Raw genomic sequence first — 12,378 nt, 5'->3', positions numbered from 1 at the left:
TGGGAGAGTACCACAAATACATTTTTTGCACTCAAATAGCAAAAGAAAAAGACTTTCAATAAAAGGAAAAGAAATAGAGAGAGACTGATAACGGCTGTCAGAAGAGAGAATGATGTCAAATTTACTGTCCCTACCATAGACACTGCATTAGAAACACCCTTGCATTAGGTTTTTTTGTTTTTTTTTTTGATGCAAAGGCGATATAATACAAAATAATAGTGTTATAAATGTACAAAAAACAATGAATGAAATACAAACAAAAAACTTTCGAGGATTTATGATGCTGATGGCCATTTAATGCATCATCACAGTCTTGCGAAAAGGGTGCATGCAACTGTCTTATTTTTATGTATGTTTTATTTATTTTATTATTTGTGTGTGTATGGAAAGGTGCTATATGCAAAAAAAAAAAACGTTTCTTTTTGTATATAACTTTTTTGTCACAACTCAGTTTAAACTGCTATCTTATTATGTCTTACATTAACGTTCAAATGTTGCATATTTAATTAGCTAACTTCCCATTTCCTATAGAATATTTTCAGATGACTTATTAGAAAACTCCATATTAATTTAAAAAAATTGCTTATGAACGGAAAAGCTGGTTATTGAATCGGCTCACATTTTGATTTATTTTAATTGCTGATTTGATTATTAGGCATCATGCAGGTGTTGCCTTGCGAGTCTCAGACTGTGTCCTGACTCATCCTGAGGAGAACGGAGGAAAGCTGCATTTCCATTCAGTCCTGTTCACTCGTCTGTCATCGGCTCTGCTTGAGTTTAATCCAGTCTGATGTCTTCATGTAGTGACCTGTTGCATTTAAACAGATAATACTGATGTCCCGTCCCAAATGCCTTTAATGTGTTCACATTTTCCTGTCAGCACCTTATAAACGTCCCGCAGTAAAACCCTCTATGATATTTCAAGGTGTTCGGCGTAAGCTGGACGTATTGATGTGTAGATCCATGTGAAATCCCACAGCTTTTCTCGCAGGAAATGGACAGAGATTTATGGAGCTGAAGCGATCTGACAGCCTGCGTTTTATTTCCTTTTATTATTCACACACAGTTACAGTACGACTCTACAGATCATCACCGAAGGTTTAAGATGGGACAGTGTTCCTGTGTGCGTGTTCATTATGAAATGAAATCATGTTTTGGAGGCAAAAAAGGTCAATATTTTCTGATCTGTCAGGTGTTTTAATAATTTTGGCCACCATTGTATAATAATGAATAGTTCGCCTATTCATGCTCAATAGTTTATAATAATAGTGAAATAGTTTAGAATCATAATGAACAAACTGTCTCACGATAATAAATAAAATAATATGATAACAAATAACTATTGAAATACCAATTAAGCAGCATGTTTTTATTAAACTTCATTCATGCTTATTATTCAAATGCAAAAAAAAATCTCGTTTCAAAAAGATGTTTTCCTTGTTGAGCATTTTTGTCTTGATTTCCTGCATGAATATTGTTTAAAATGAAAAATGAATGTCTTGAAAATTTAAGCAAGTTTAATCTAAAGCAGAAAACCCCTTTGACAGATTATTAGTATTGTCCCCCCGTTTTTAGCACCTAATTTTGACACATTTTTTCAGAAAACAATACTTAATAGCCTCTGAAGTTATTTTGCTTCTCAAGTAAATGTATCTTGACTTATTTTATATATTGTGTAGAGTGTATTATATCTGTGGTTGCAATTATTTATGTCAACATCTGATTATAATACAGTATGAATCTTGTTATAATTCATAATGCTATACAGGCTTCTTCAAAGGGCATTAAAGATGTAACGAGCAAACGTGTTTATTCTAGTAATATAATCTTTTCAGGAAGCTCCACTGGAGAATTTAGACTGAAGAAATATTGCTTGTTTATGAATATGAAATCATAAGCACCTGCTTTATATCATGCTCCCTTTCCAAAATTACATTTCTTCTGTAAACCTTTCAATCATTCGAGCGCCAACAAGCAAAGCAGATCCTTTATATCCCAAACCTGAAGCGTTTATGGTTATCAACCGCAAGTAAAACGAAGCAAAAGCGTTATTTAAGCTCAATAAAGCATGCACTGCTCTGTTATATTGTGTGTTTGCAGTGTAGTGGTATGTTGAACAACTGTTTATTATTCATTCATTTCTGCCAGATGTGTTATATTAACAGACATTCAAGACCTGTTTTCTAGCATCCACAGTTAGTTCAGCGACAGTGTGAGCTTTTACTGTCACATGAAACTGTTTTACTTATAAATCATAATGCATGGGCCTGTTTAAAGCTTTAATAAACATAATGCATGCTCAACACAGTTGGTTTTAATGCGTTATGCATTGTAAAGAAATAGTGTACCTAAAAATGAGTGTTTGCTGAAAATATACTCACCCTCAGACCATTCAAGATGTAGATGAGTTTGTTTCTAAATCAGATTTGGGGAAATGTTGCATTGCATTACTCTCTCACCAATGCATGCTTTGTAGTGAATGGGTGCCGTCAGAATGAGAGTCCAAACAGCTGATAAAACATCACAATAATCCACATCACTCCAGTCCATCAGTTAATGTCTTGTGAAGTGACATTAATATTCTTAATATTGTTTGTTTTCTCCAATGAAAAAGTCGTCTCATCTGAATCAGGAGAGAAATCTGCAGATCAAGAACCATTTATAAAGCCTAAACGGCTCTAAACAAAAATGTGGTTGGATTTTGATGTGAAAGGATCATAGGGAATGGATTTTTTTTTTCACTGGAGGAAGTGTTATTATGGATTATGAACTTATATTTTGGCTAGGAGCGACGGCACCCATCCGCTACAGAGGATCCATTGGTGAGCAAGTGATGGAATGCTAAATGTCTCCAAATCTGATGAAGAAACAAACTCATCTACATTTTGGATGGCCTGAGGGAGAATTGTAATTTTTGTGTGAACCGTTCCTGTAAAGTCTTCAAACATTCACAAAAAGTTTTTCTGAAGTTTTTCCTGCACAGTAAGATCTGGAGTTTTGTACTTTAATTTCTTGTAAGTATGCATATAATTGTTTACCTCTACGAAGCTGTTAACCAGAACGTTATGCTCCGTTAACATGGCCAGCCTGCATGCACAGTGGAGTTTGTCACATGTGAGCTGTGTGCCATGTGAAGGGGAACATGAGTGTTATGTAAACTGTGCAATCTGAGTCTCACTGCATGCATGTGCTCACATAAGAGAAGCATTGAGCAGCCCAGAGTGATAAAAGACATGCATCACTGGATCTCTGTTCGTTTCCTTTATTACAGTGGGCCGCTCACAGACGCCAGCACAGTGGCAGCGGCCTCGCTCTAATGAGAGCTGACAGACGTGACAGAAAGAAAATGTCACGGCAGAGCTGAGAAAATAAACAGCTGCACATGAGAAACCCAATCTGTGAGCGCCTGCTTTCTGACTCAGGTACATTTAATCACCTTTAATCCCATTATGTTCCTGAACCCTGACCAAAGACTGAAACCTGGGGATCTGTTTGATATGCATCACGAAGTGTGGAGTTTTTTGGGGGGGAATATATGGATCATTTCTCAAATTTGCAATGTATTTTTGCATTGTTTTCAGTATAAAAAATTACAAATATCAAAAAATTCTTAAACCTACATTAAATCGAGAAAGAAAATAACTTCAGACATTAAGTTGTGTTTTCTAAAAAAAATAAAATGATCAGAATTAAAAAATGTCAATGGGGTAAGAATGAAAATCTTGTTTTCCCTTTGAATTACGTTTATTTTTTTCTGACCCACATTTCGTGTCAAGCATAAATGCACTATATATATATATATATATATATATATATATATATATATATATATATATATATATATATATATGAACAATTTTTTTTTTTTTCAGAAAGCAACACTCAATATGGTAAGTAATTTTGCTTCTCAAGTAGATCTTGATTTAAGAATCTACAGATATTTTGGAAATTCTGGAAAACAATGCAAAACAACTGAAGTACTGTATTATTTGCAGTGCAAGCATGTGTTTTAAATGTGTTTAAATCTTCTCCAACAAATGTGTCCAACTGCTAAATGTGTGAAACAACCTTTAAAAAAACACCCCTTACTTTACCTTAGTCATTTATATAAATATATATAATTGTGTTCTCCTTCAAAGAATGTGTTCTTGTTGCTTGTAGAGTTAACACTGCTCAGCATGAATCCCCCTTTCCTCAGCAAACCCATTTTTATGCATATGTTTTTGCATTCAATATGCATTCATTTTTATATATTATGCATTGGTTTTTATATATTAAAACACGTATAAAAGCATATTAAAGAATATAGTGTTACAGCAGCTGTCTAATCAAATGCATTATATTCCATGTCTGCTTTGTGTGAATGAAATCAAATTTGATATTGCATGAAAATCTTCAGAAATGTCCATTTACATTGTAGGGAAGAGAGAAACATCTTCCAAACATCTCCTTCTGAGTTGCACAGAAAACTGAAAGCTGTACGAGTTAGAAATGACACGATGGTGAGTAAACGTGACACAATTCCTTTAACGCTTTCAATTACCTACAGCTGATCTTCTTTAACGAACTGCTTTTATTTGTTAGTATAGATGGACTATCTAATCTCAGATGTGATTCGGAAACGCTTTGTCGTCAAAGTGCATGATGGATTTTCTCTAATGCATGTTTCCAACGATCATCTTTCTACTCAGTTTATCAGTAACTGAATACAAACACTAATCACAGAACATGCCAGCACATGTCTGAAAGCATCCCAGCAGTGTATCAGATAATGTGCAATTTCCTCTGCACGTTATTAAACGTCCCGTCAGAGTTTTATTCCTCGGCTCTGGATGATGTTGTGATAATTGAATGCAGTCTTGAGTTACCGATCAGATTGATTTCATCTGGAAGGATCTTTGCGTTCTGTCGTCGCCGGGAATACAAGACATTTAACACTGATTGGCTGCTGTATCCTAATTACATTCAGCTATTTTAACAGCATTTTTCTCGTTCCATGAATATCTGCTCTGTTCAATTGGGGGTCTGTCATAAGCGCTCAGTGTCTCTGATCGAGATCGTGTTGTCACACAGACGGCAGTGCTATAAAAATGGAGACAGTCATTTTTTTGGGAGGACTGACGCTCATCAAAAGCCCAGTGTCTGTCTTTCTGAGCAGGACGAGGTCGTGATCGCAGCGATTGGGCGTTTGATTTATTAGACACTCTGTGAAATGAGGAATGTTTCCTGTGTCCTGCAGCAAACAGACAGCATTTCACATAAAACTCTTTAACTGGAGACAAAACAACACGACTCCAGTAGAGACAGTGTAATTGTTGTTTTGAAACGGGGAAGAATGCAGAAAGCATCTCTCTTCTGCTCGCTACATCTTTTATTCATTTTTAGAAACAGTTTTTGTCCAGCCATCCCTCCCAAAACTCCCAAAACTCTAAAATCCACCCAAGTAATGGTTTTCAGATGTTTGCAATTACTAAGAATGAAGTATCATTTCCATTTTCACGATAGATGTAAGATTTTTTTTTTTTTAAGAAAGTGTCTTTGTTTTTACTGATCAAAAAAATACAGTTAAATTCTGAAATATTATTATAGTTTTAAATAACTGTTTTCTATTTAAATATATGTTAAAATGTAATTTATTCCCGTGATGCAAAACTGAATTTCCAGTCTCATTCAACTCTGTGTTTTATGATTTGCTGCTCAAGAAGCATTTCTGATTATTGTTGTGCTGCTTCATGTTTTTGTGGAAACTGAGACGCATTTTATTTTTCAGGATTCTTTGATGAATCGAAAGTTCAAAAGGACAGCAACTATTTGCACCGATAAAAACGTCTTTAATGTCACTTTTGATCAATTTAATGCATGTTTGCAGTATTAAAGTAAAATAATCTGCCTCAAATATATCTTACATATACATTTCCCTGTCAGGCGTTAAATTAATTCCTTAAAAAGTCTCACAGTTTGAGATACAGACATGTTACGTGCCAAACCTTTAACACTTTAGGGTCAGCGTTTGTTCGATCCAAGGGAAATTAACTTGGCTGTTTAGATGGTTGGAGAAAGAGCATCTCCGCCAAAATGGCTCCTAATGGATGTGTGCTTCATTTTTTTTTCTGTTCTTTTTCAGGGCTGTCAGTTCAGACTCAGAGTGGTTGGACTGTAGAGACGAGCTGAAATCCCAGATCTGGATGAGCTCCATCAGGGACCCAGTAAAGGCTTTGAGTAATGAACGCAGAGCTTCCTGCACCAGACTTTTATTAGGCTGCGCTCATGTGCACCAAGTCTCACCATGAGCTTCATCCGTGTCCGTGTTCAGCAGACTCGGTGGCTCCTGTCGGCCTCGGACGTCACCGACTCGTGCAGCCTGCCAGATAATAACCGCGCTTTATGCACAGGTCAGTTTTCATTCTGATTACAAATCAGTTGTTGTTTTAAGACATCCCATGCACTTCTGTGCGACTGCACACGGGGAAGAAATAATGAAGAACGTCGGCTCTGGTTGCGTCTGGCCTCGGGAGCGTCACGATGCCATGAAGTCATCGCAATCATCATGCCGTCTAGATCCAGCGTTAGTGCTCTTTCTCAAAGCGAAGTGAGCAATGTAATTTCTCAAACATTCCCAGTTGATGTTGTTGAGCTCATGTTTATGACTAGTGTCTTTAAATGTCTGAAACACAAAGCAGATTCCTGCATCAGCCTCATAAATCATTGACTAATACGGAGTCCCGAAGGGGGGCGGAAAGCCGCTTGGGAAAGCTGCAAAGGGCTCGTAAAATGTGTGACTTCTTGAAAAGGGGCGGCTTTTCCCTTTCTCGTTCTGCAAGGTTTGTGCGGGTTTCCAGTAAGAGGAACGACTGGAGCTTCACACCTCAGTGGCTAAATCATCTGTCTTGTGCGGCTGGCAGAAGAAGAGGCTTCCTGAGCAGGTGTCTGGAGCTTCACAGGTCCGGTGTGTCGCGTCCCAAAAGAGTTCATGAACCACAGGTTCGAGCGCAGGCTGGCAGGCGCTCCGGGTCTCGCTGTCACGTATCAACTCCGAACAAACACGAGCAGAGCTCTTGTAAGGTCATGTTGTCTGTTCCTAAGAATAACCGACTGAACTGAGCATTGTGCAGAGAAGAATCTGGACAAGGTTTTGACGCAAGCAGTTCTCCGTGATTCCCGATTCAAAGCAGCGGCTGGCAGATAGGCCCGAAATCAGTAACTGAGAAACGGAGGAAACGGCTCAAACTTTAGAGCAGGCCGCTAGCAACGCAGAGCTCATGGGTTCGATTCCCATGGAAAGCAAAGACTGATAAAATGTAGTGTACATGTTAAATGCAATGCAAGAAAAAAGCGTCTGTCAAATGCATTAATGTATAAGAAAATATGACCCACTTTTTTAATTAAGGCACAATCAATCCCATATAAATTACTGAATATATATATATGTGCTAATCTCACTTGAATTTAATCTTTAAAACATTGGTTATTAAATAACACTGTTAAAATTGTAAATACCAAATCCCAAAATGAATATCCAGTTTTATTTTGTATGTTATAATGCTTTGAAAGAATTGTAGCATTTAAAGCAATAGTCTTAAGAAATATACAGCAAAATCGATTTTCTTTCTTCGCATGTTTTGTTTTTCAGTATGTTAATATCTAAACATTGATAAATGAATGATGCATTCACTTTAAAAGCAAAATGACTTTAGATAATTAGTATTGCTTTTTGAAAAATATCTTCAAAAGGGGTCAAAAAATATGCTTGTTTTGCCTTTGAATTACGTTTATTTTTCTATCCCCATTGACAGAGAAGTGTAAACTCAACTTTGATATGTTTTACATTTTTGAAGCCTTGATAACTCAAGTCGCTTATCAAGTAAATGTGTCTTGATTTAAGAATGACAAAAGAAAGAAAATTTTTGTGCTCTGTAGTAGCCATTTTAATGCACCTTTGGCCATTTTTCACATGGCATGAAAACATGGGTTCATTAGTATTGAGAATAACTGTAAAATCTGTACATCCCTAAATCAAATGCATGCTGTTACATCTGGATTATTGAGCAAAACCAGTTATTTCTTTACATAAAGACGTGATCGCAAATGCTTTTAGCTGCACTAGTTTGATTTAATGAGTTGTAGCATTGGCATTCTTCATTTAGAGCCAAACACTGTGGGATGAAGAGCCCGGTGCATTATGGGATGCTTGTCCATATCAGCGTCAAATTTCCGAAGCCAATCTTGATGGGAGTGATAGTTAATATTTTGATTGTAATCAGAGTCCACATAGGTATCCAAATATAACTTACTGTATGATTTGATCTAACTTAACATTACCACATAATTGAATTACAGGGAATTCTCTGGAAGTCTTCATATTGCTATAATGTTCCCATAACATTATCACGCAATAAGCTGCACGTTATTCAACATGTTACACCTGGAACAGTGTAACTTGATTTTGTTTGCAAAGTCAAACAAGCTTAATTAGTGCTTGATTTTAAGGGTAAAAGTCCTAGCCTAGCAGCCACTTAGCTAAGCTAGCATCGTGTTAGAAAACGCTGTAGACTCTGAAGTAGCTTGAACGGTGTTTATTATATTATAATAACCGGAGAGCTTGAAAGCGTATGGTTAACTGTACTTTATAAAGCTTTTGGAACCCAAAAGAAATGGCTTTAGCACTGATTTCGTTTTAAGGACCAGTGGTTTGTAAAAATACGCGAACATGTGGACACGGCTAATTGCGAAACGAACAAAGAAGTGGCGCGTTAAATAATAGCATGTCGTTGCTAATGAACGGAGCCGCGAGCTAGCCACTACTAGCAAAGCATGTGGGGCAAAGAATATGTTTTTTCATCCTTAGCCTGACTAATTATACGAAAATAACAGCCGAGATGGAACAGCATAGCTTTTCTTCAGAAAGAAGGAGGATTTTTGCTTAGCTTGGCATTTGAAACGGCTTCTCGATATTTGACACCTCCGCGAGGTCTTTTGCCAAACTGAACCGTGTCCCAGAGCACAAATACAGCTCTGAGCACCTGGGTGTCTTGATGCTTGACAAGAAACAGACCACAGCCTAAAAAACCCTTCAGCGACCCTCTGTTTCTTTAAACAGGTGATCCCGGGACAGGCCGTGTCTAAAGTGATGTTGAGAACCCCTTCAGTAGATTTACTAGACTGAGAGATTAAAGAGCAAAACACCTAACGCTGTTTGCATTTTGGTCACTTTATAAAGCAATGCATGTAAATATGTAATGTTTATTTGTAATTTATTATTTGAACCTTTCAAGTCAAACATTTTTAAAAAACTAAATATATACATTATAAAAATATATTATGTAAACTTAATAAAGTAATAAATTATTATATTAATAATAATATATTTTAATTATTATATTACACTTTTTAAATAAATGAATTAATATATATATATATATATATATATATATATATATATATATATATTTATATATAATTAAATTTTATAATTAAACTATTTTAATTATTGAATTGATTTATTTTATTAAAAAACTATATATATATATATATATATATATATATATATATATATATATATATATATATATATAGTTTTTTAATAAAATAAATCAATTCAATAATTAAAATAGTTTAATTATTAAATTTAATTTAATTTAATTAAATGATGCTAAGAATTCAGCTTTAAAGGCAAAGAAATTAATTACATAAAAAAATATATATAACTAAATAGACAAATATTATTTTTTTATTAATTATTATTCTAAATAGTAAAAAAAATGTATATATAGTTTTTGCTTTACTATGGATCACATAAATGCAGTCTTTTTTAAAAACATAAAAAAATACTGTTCAAATACTTTTTTGATTGGTAGAGTGTTTATTTAATTAAATTCAAATATTTAATTAATTAAATTAAATTAATTAAAAAAAATAAAATGTATACAAATATATTTTTATTGTTATTTGATTTTTTTTTTTTTGTTATTTTGAAATATATATATATATATATATATATATATATATATATATATATATCAAATCTTTTTGTTTTGTTTTTGACTGTGTTGACACAGATGAGGTCGTGATGAACTAAAATGCTCCAACTTTACAAGTTACAGTTTGTGATTCCGAATTGCATAACTCTCATTTGTTATTTAACAGTTGATGTATTTACATGTTTGTCAGTTTATGAGGATGTTTATTTGTATTTTATTCCAACCACATGTGAAATAGATATTAAAAGATTTTTCATGTTTAGTTTTTTCCTGCAGAAGATCATTCATTAACATGATTCTTCTGAAGCCTGTGTGATAATTCCTCGAGTCTGAACATCAAAGGAACAAACAACACACTGCATTCATTACCATGCTGAAATGTTCCCCATTAAACATCGGTATTAAAATGGATTTACTCAGCTGTAGATGTTTAAACTGAACTGCACATAAAGTGAACAGTAGGATGAATCAGAATAAGTGATGTGAATCATTGAGGAGTTTTCTCCTGTTTTACTGACCTCCTCTGAAGCTGCAGGAGATTCAGACTCGATGTGATGAACAGATCTTGTTCTTCAGCGATTAAACTGGTTCTGACAGCGTGATTCAACACTGTTACTCACCATGGAACAAAACAATGTGCAAAAGCATCATTCTAGTTTTAAAACAGCAGTTGTTAATGAGATTGTTTGAGGACAATGTGAGTGACTCATGTCCAAGAAAAACTCTTGGCGTATGCGATATTGCTCAAAATGAATCTCCATATTTCGTTTTTTGTTTCTCAATAACCATAAGATATTTAGCTAAGTGTGTTTTTGTGCTGGTACTTCAGCTGGTCTAGGCCTGACGTGAAAATAAATCAGACTAAAACTGCCAGTAGGTGGCGCCAAATCCCTGTGTAAATGTGATGAATCATTGATTCAAATGTTTCATTCAAAACTTCTGATTCATTTGGAATGAATCAGTGAATCATTGACTCAAATGATTTGTTCCAAAACCGATTCATTCCGTTGCTGTTGAGACGCACAAATGGCTTTGGAATTATTTCTTTTTGGCTAAAAAAAAAAAAAAAACGAAAAAACAATATTGTGTCTTAAATGTTACTTATACTTTGTTTACCTGTTGTAGTCAATATCAATAGTTGTATCACATTTGCGATTGCTTTCACGTGCTAAAAATATTCTGGAAAACTGTACTCAATTGCTCAAATATAAACATAGACGAACAAAAACTTGAATTATATGGGAATTCTAGCTGAATTCTAATAGGCTTCATTACACAGTGAGTTATTTAACATCAATAAATATATTAATTTATATTGTATATATTCACAACATCAATACAAATATTTTATCTAGATCTACTTATTATTTTATAAAAAATAATGAATTAAAAATATCGAATAAATTAAATATAATTATCCAATTATTATTAAAATGTAATTAATATTTATCAAATACATTTAATTATCTAATAATTATATATTTATTTAAAATATATAATACATCACATATGCATATATCTATATCCATATCTTAATTATCGAATAAATATTATATGAATATTGTTTTTTTTTTAGTAATTTACTTATTATTATTTTTTATTTAGCCTATTCAATATTATTGGTTTTCTTTTACCAACCAACAATATCTGTAAACTTTGTATTCCCGGATCATTATTACATTTAAAAGTGAATATCGGTAAAAAGTCAGATTTAAATATGTTAGACTCATGCTTTGACCTTTGACCTTTGACCTGTGGAATGCACTTCCAGTGATCTCCTATTGAACTGTATTAGATCTAGATCTCAGTGATTATTAATGGCAGAATAACTCGCTCTTTCCCAGCGCTGATGACTTCAGCAGAAAGTATTTTCAGACGCTGTTTTCTCAGATACCCACACTGAGAGTTCAAGCCGTGTGGACTCAGCATATTTCATATCAGAACAAATATATGTTTTCAGATGTTTAGCGTGTTTTTTACATCTCCGAGGCCACATGTCCCGTGAATGAGTTGTATTCATTTCATCTACCTAATACATCAAGACACTTCTCGCAAAAAAACACGCACGCCTTCCAAACGCCGCCATAAAATAGTGTGAACATATTGAAGATCCATTACAACGCAGACCTTATTTTCAGATATTCAAATCAGGGGAGTGTGATGGAGCTGATTTACACCATTAAACCTGGTAAATCTGCCAGAGCTGGCAGAGGAGGACGCACACAGACGGACGCAAATCTATGCGTCTCTATCCAGACGCTTTTCCGCTCCTGGAAGCACAGCTCAAGGAAAAGTGTGTGTGTGTGTGACCCTCTCGACTAACCCAAACGTTGCCCTGTAAGGAGACCACACTGACTGTGTTATTCCCAAAATGAGGAATGTGATTCCGAGGCTTACACTT

General features: G+C 34.5%; 1 long non-coding RNA gene across 2 annotated transcripts in view; it reads left to right on the top strand.

The window, feature by feature from the left end:
- LOC127976154 (uncharacterized) overlaps positions 1 to 9,285 on the top strand; it is a 108,059-nt gene extending 98,774 nt beyond the window's left edge. The window contains exons 10-13 of one of the 2 annotated variants that reach the window (XR_008157742.1): positions 3,272 to 3,422; positions 3,873 to 3,890; positions 4,421 to 4,502; positions 6,125 to 9,285. This is a non-coding gene — a long non-coding RNA (uncharacterized LOC127976154). The remainder of the gene's footprint in view (positions 1 to 3,271; positions 3,423 to 3,872; positions 3,891 to 4,420; positions 4,503 to 6,124) is intronic. The other variant, XR_008157743.1, reaches the window with a different exon arrangement.
- Positions 9,286 to 12,378: the final 3,093 nt, after the last annotated feature.

This window comes from Carassius gibelio, chromosome B17 (genome assembly GCF_023724105.1).
Source record: "Carassius gibelio isolate Cgi1373 ecotype wild population from Czech Republic chromosome B17, carGib1.2-hapl.c, whole genome shotgun sequence".
Lineage (NCBI taxonomy): Eukaryota > Metazoa > Chordata > Actinopteri > Cypriniformes > Cyprinidae > Carassius > Carassius gibelio.
This window is presented reverse-complemented; position numbering and strand designations above follow the sequence as displayed.